Genomic DNA, 6906 nt, shown 5'->3' on the forward strand with positions numbered 1-6906 from the left:
CAACAAAAATGTCAATGCATGTTTTAAAAATTATATAATTGGAAACTATGTTCAAATACAAATCCAACTATATAATCTTTGGCGACATGCATTCATATTTTATTAGTTAAATCATACTTATAAACCAGGACGGTGGTATAGTAGGTAATTAAATCGCAAACGTTTTCTGATTAACGTATGTGTACGTGGCCTTTCGTCCTCCTCTCACACGTCTTGTCACCCCGCTGCCGCAGACGGCTTACAGCACAAGCTTGCGCAACGCGTGGGGGCGTTCTTTTTGCCAAACGGTGGCGCCAATGAATCGTCGGTGAGCCCGTTCCCGCGCAACCTCGCAGGTTCCCGCGCAAGCTTCCCGCCCGACTCGGTGAAATCCCCCAAAATCCCAATGCTTACCGGCCTACTATAAAAACCCTCACGGCCGGCGAGTCCTGCGTTGCATTTCCCCTCCATCCCTGTAGCTTATCTCGTCTGCTTCTCCCACATTCGCCAATGGCACCGGTCCGTTGTCGTCGCTCAGCCACTCCGCCGTCATCAGAGGACAACTCCAGCTGGGAGGCTACACCGCGCGGCGGTGCAGTCCTCGGCGTGGTGTGCGCATGGCATCCTTGTTGGGTGTGCGCGGAACACCCACCACACGCTCCGCCACCAGTGCCCGTCGGCAGCTGTTGCCGGCCACCGTTGCCGCCACACCACCGTCGAAAGCCAGGGCCATCGCCCGCTCCGCCGCCATGGCCCGAAGGCGGGAGATGGCCGTCGTGGCCGGCACCCCACTGCCGGCCACTGTGGCCATCACCTGCTCTGCCACCGCGGCCCGAAGGCGGGAGGTGGTGGTCGTGGCCGCCACCCCGTCGTCGGCCGCCGTGGCCGCCAGCCCACCGTCGATTGCCGGGGTCATCACCCGCTCCGCCACCGCCGCCCGAAGGCGGGAGGCGGAGGTGGATCCTTGCACGTGCGACAGCGACCTTGCGCACTACACCGAGTTCCTGCTAGTGGAGGAGGAGCGCCTCGTCAAGCACGCAAAGAGCCTTACCGCCGCAGTGGCCGCGGCACACGCCGCCTCAGAGGCGAGGAATTAGGAGATCTACGAGGAGAACCACCGCTTTGAGATGGGTCGTCTGGAGCGGCAGAGGGCATTCGAGGCGAGCGTCACTGAAGCTGCATTAGCGGCAGGCACCGCATTGCGGCTACCCGGCTCATCGGTAGGCTCCTCCTCCGCCGCCTTTTACTTAGTGCGCTCGACAGAGGAGAGCCAGCCGGAAGTAGTACAAAGCCCCTCCGCAGTAGTAGTAGTAGTATTTAGGGGCTATTTTGTTCAGTTCATCTGACTATAGATGTGGTGGAACTGTACAATGTACTTAAAATTAGCTAGCATATATAGTTGAACTAGCTATTTCAGTACGTGGTTGGCAACAATTGGGGAAAAGTTTGGTCGGTTCAGCAGTCGAGTTGAACTGTTTGTATAAATTAAGAACGACTGCTTAATCTATGAATGAAATCTATGCTTAATTACTGAATTTTAGTTGCAAAAATTAGATACTTGTAGTGATTTTTAGCTTCATATTTTGACAAATCGCAGTGCTGCAAGTGTTGACAGATCTTACCAAATTGTTTGTACGTGGTTGCACACGGGTCATCCAAAACAACCGTTTGCGTTGAAGGGATGCACAAATCCTGCGCTGCTCTCATGTTGCATACGGGTGTTCTATCTAAAATGTTTGCGATCAAGAGCTGCAGAAATCCTGCTCGGCACATTTTCTCTTGGCTTCCTGGGGAAGCTGTCGGTTTGCATACGGGCGTTCTAACTAAAACGTTTGCGATTAGTGTTTTATATTTAAAAAGCGAATTAAACTACGGCTTGGGCACCATTAATGGAGAGGATGCGAGCAAGACGGGCGGCCATCGAAGTCAAAGGGCTCGCTTCCCAGTGAGCCTACACCGCGTACAGCTCGCACGCTTCCCGGTGAGCCTGTGCACTCAAGGACAGCTTGCACGCCTCTCGGTCAGCCTGCGCACCGGACGGCGCTCGCACGCCTCTTGTTCATTCAAGGTCAAGCAGCTATCCGCATGACACCTCCTACATCCATTAAAACCAAGACACATGGCGTCACGTGAATGGTTAACAGAATTTTGGATCTACTAGAATTTAAAAACCAGGCATCTCAATGTTTTACCGGCAATCAACGGTGCCCTGGTGTTTGAAATTCATTCCCATTTCCTGCATGAGACCTAAGCATGCACCCAAGGACACATATTTGACTTTTCAACCAATTTATATGCACTGGAGCATGTGCATGTAGTTCAAATTTGAATTATGCACATAAAATGCATTGAAAACTCAGTTAATGCATAAAAATATCCAAATGAACCCTGAAAAATCACGAAAATTCACACAACACTCCTGTTGTTCTATGTTGACACGAGAAAAAAAATTGAAAGCAATAAGAGGCAATGGATATCGTTTCATCTCCAAAGGTGGGATGTTCCCTACCGAAAACCATCATGCTTGTTGTGAGAAGCTCCGGTTTGTGAGAAGCATATACCCAAACCTGCCCCAAATAGGACAAAATTTGTACCACGGCATGTTGATGCCGCTCCATGATAGCATGCAAGGTTTCATGAATTTCAGGCGAGTTTTGGATTTACTAGAATTTAAAAACCAGGCATCTCAATGTTTTGCCGGCAATCAACGGTGCCCCGGTGTTTGAAATTCATTCCCATTTCTTGCATGGGACCTAAGCATGCACCCAAGGACACATATTTGATTTTTCAACCAATTTATATGCATCGGAGCATGTGCATGTAATTCAAATTTGAATTATGCACATAAAATGCATTGAAAGCTCAGTTAATGCATAAAAATGTCCAAACGAACCCCGGAAAATCACAAAAAATCACACAACACTCCTGTTGTTCTATGTTGACATGAGAAAAAAAATTGAAAGCAATAAGAGGCAATGGATATCGTTTCATCCCCAAAGGTGGGACGTTCCCTACCGAAAACCATCATGCTTGTTGTGAGAAGCTCCGGTTTGTGAGAAGCATATACCCAAACCTGCCCTAAATAGGACAAAATTTGTACCACGGCATGTTGATGCCGCTCCATGATAGCATGCCAAGTTTCATGAATTTCAGATGAGTTTTGGATTTACTAGAATTTAAAAACCAGGCATCTCAATGTTTTTCCGGCAATCAACGGTGCCCTCATGTTTGAAATTCATTCCCATTTCTTGCATGGGACCTAAGCATGCACCCAAGGATACAAATTTGATTATTCAACCAATTTATATGCACTGAAGCATGTGCATGTAGTTCAAATTTGAATTGTTCACCTGAAATGGCTAGAAAACCAATTTAATGTATAAAATGTACAAACGAACCCTGAATAATTCCAATTCTTTTACGACACTCATATAGTTGCATGTTCACTCCAGATAAAAGGTCTAGCAATTCAAACACCGTCCATTGCCGCTGTGACCCTATTACGTAATTCAAATCAAGATGAAACATCAAGTAGATCGCACACAGTTTATTATCAGCAACCGTGTGAGATGTAGTACAAAATATCTTGGAGCACCGTCGGTGTATAGTACGCCTATGGCTTACGCGAGAAGGTGCGTTGGCTACAGTCCATAGCCGTGGTCTCAAGCACACTAGCTCGCTCCCCAAATATCATTTCACTGTTCAATCGTCGCCGGTGAAAGATGGGCACGTGGACCCACGTCGTGAGGGCAACTTCGGCGGCCCACTCTGGCGAGAGCGCGGCCGCAGCCGCCGTGCACGTGCTAACAAGGTGCATGAGCGCGGCCGCTGTCGGTGTCCAAACTCGCGGATCTCGGGTAGGGGGTCCCGAACTGTGCGTCTAGGATCGATGGTAACAGGAGACGGGGGACACGATGTTTACCCAATTTCGGGCCCTCTCTATGGAGGTAATACCCTACTTCCTGCTTGATTGATCTTGATGAATATGAGTGTTACAAGAGTTGATCTACCATGAGATCGTAATGGCTAAACCCTAGAAGTCTAGCCTATGTGAATATGGTAATGAGTATATATCTATCCGGACTATGCTCGCCGGTTTATATAGACGCCGGAGAGATCTAGGGTTACAAGGGGGTCGGATACATAAGAGGGAATCTTCATAGTCAGTCGCCTAGCTTGCCTTCCACGCCAAGGAGAGTCCAATCCGGACACGGGTATAGTCTTTGGCCTTCATATCTTCACAGCCCATCAGTCCGGCCCAATGAATAATAGGCCGGACGCCCGAGGACCCCTTAGTCTAGGACTCCCTCAGTAGCCCCTGAACCTGGCTTCAATGACGAGGAGTCCGGCGCAGATCGTCTTCGGCATTGCAAGGCGGGTTCCCCTTCTTCCGAACTCCGAGATAGTCTTCGGACGCGATGATTGTATCCGGACCTTTACACACACCATACTCAACGGCAGAGAGAATATATATATTTCACACGAGTTCTATCCACTGACGGCTTTTAACAACGCGACATAACATCTGCCCGGTCATAATTTCGAACCATTTTTCTACTGCCATTCCACGTTTCAAGACGTGGTCGCCATTGGCACGTCCCGTCGAAGCAGAGATCGTGTCCCCTTATTGCAGGATTCTCATCAATGCGAGCATGGGTAACCCAACCGTGTCGTTTATACAGCCCTTGGGAATTGGCGGATCTTAAGGCGAGTGAGGAGGCGTTTAATATATGCTGCCTTTATAGGAGGATAAGGATTCCCTCTTCCTCTTCTCATGCCTTCTCTCTGTCTCCGCCTTTCCATTCTCGAGCTCCAGCGCCCAAGTTCTCATCTCTTTTCCCCTTAAGCAACCATGTCCGGATCCGGTGGTCAGGGCAAGTGGATGGTCTCCTCCGTCAAGGAGGAGGACATTAGTAAGCTCCGGGCGGCCAGATATTTGGCGAAGGGAATCGCCCACCGCTTGCCGGCCGAGGGGCAAATCGTCCCCACGCCGGGGCCCAACGAGAGGGTGGTATTACTCCCTCATTTCTTCCGCGGGTTAGGGTTTCCACTCCACCCTTTCGTCCGCGGGCTAATGTATTATTACGGGGTAGATTTCCATGATCTGTCCCCGAATTCCTTTCTCAACATCTCGGCGTTTATCATCATGTGTGAGGCCTTCCTCCGCATCCAACCCCACTTTGGGCTGTGGCTCAAAGTCTTCAACGTGAAGCCGAAGGTGGTGGATGGCCAGCACGCGGAGTGCGGAGGGGCAATGGTGAGTAAATTGTCCAACGTCTCCTTGCCCAAAGGCACCTTTGTGGATACGGTAAAGGAGTGGCAGAAGTAGTGGTTCTACATCACAGAGCCACGCGGCACCACCTGGGCCGCAGCTGCCGAATTTCCCTCCGGCGCTCCTATCCAACTCACCTCCTGGGTCGAGAAGAGTCCGGACTGGTGTTCTCCTGATGAGCTGATAGCGCTGCAGACGCGTGTTCAGAGCATGGTAACCAAGAGCCTCAAGCTTGTTGATGTGATCCAGGTGATATTAGTTCGCCGGATCCTTCCGTGCCAGCGCCAAAGCCATCCTCTGTGGTAGTTCAATTCGAAGAAGCACCAGACCTTGGTAAGGCTCTTCGAGACTACTCACGAAGGCGCCTGGAAGTTGCTTTTTAAGGGCAACGAGAAGCCACCGGCCACGGATTCAGACCGTGGTCACGATTGTACAGACCCCGCCAGCAAGGTATGTTATTTCGAATGTATCCTCAACCTAATTGTTTCGAGGATGATGTCTGAGCTTTTATTATTGCTCTTTCAGGACTGGATGAAGAGGGCGAAGCGGATCCAGTGTCCGGCTCCGCTGCCTAAAGAACCAGTCATCCGGAGTCTAGCGAAGATGCTGGTTCCGGCGCCATATAAGGCGCCGGAGAAGAAGGCCAAGAAGAAGGCAAAGGGGGCCAAGAGTGGCCTCCGCCGTAAGGGTACTTCAGACGTGGTGTCCGAAGATGACGAAAATCATTCCTCTGTCCCTGAGGACAATGACGAGAAAGAGGAGGAGGAGGAAGAAAACAATCCTCCCCCTGAGGAGAGGAAGAAGAAGAGGGCGGCTCCGGCGCATCTGCAGGCGGAGACACCCAAGAAGGGGAAGAGTTTTCCAGCGGTCAACACCGCGTGGGACGTTGACAGCAGTGCGGAACGACGCCCCCGCACTAAGCCCCAGGCCGCATCGTAAGTGACAAGGCTCACTCGTGCACACATCCAGCCCTTTGTCTCCATTATCTTGATGTAGTTAACTGTACTATTGCAGTCCGGCCCGCGACCTAATCCAGCGATCCTCGTCTGGAGGTTCATTGGCTCCATCGGAGATGGCGAGCCAGTCGCCACCGCCTGCTTACTCCCCCGGGGCCAGGGCGACACCGAAGTGCTGTCCCGGAGGGCCGATCCGAACCGGGGAGGAGCCCAGGACGCTGTCCGGAAGGCGCCGCGAGGCGAAGCCTCCACTGCCGGACACATGGAGGAGACGATCCCCATGGAGACTGGCGAAGAGGGCCACATCCAGTTTAGCCCTCAGCCGAATACGATTCCGGAGACCCATATGGCTCCGGAGTCGGGCGAGCAGCCCCCTTTAAAGGAGGGGGGTGCGCCGCTTCCTCCGGTGGTCCTTGTCCATCCTGGGGCGCTGGACAACCTGATGGAGGCGTTACGAGGCGCCTCCGTTATGGACGAGCACCGTGTCCTTATGGGCGCGGTGATTGAGAAGGTTCAGTCCGCCAAGAGCCGACTGAACGAAGCCTGCAGCAACCTGTTGACAGGTTTCGAGGTAAGTGACATAGAAAGAGAATAAAACATGTAGTCAGTAGCCCCTGAGACACTGTCCGGTGTTCGGTAAGAAGAACCAGACAGAGGATCAATCTTTTAGTGTAGGAGACTAACATGATATGTGTGCAT

Source organism: Triticum aestivum, chromosome 6D, assembly GCF_018294505.1.
Source record: "Triticum aestivum cultivar Chinese Spring chromosome 6D, IWGSC CS RefSeq v2.1, whole genome shotgun sequence".
Lineage (NCBI taxonomy): Eukaryota > Viridiplantae > Streptophyta > Magnoliopsida > Poales > Poaceae > Triticum > Triticum aestivum.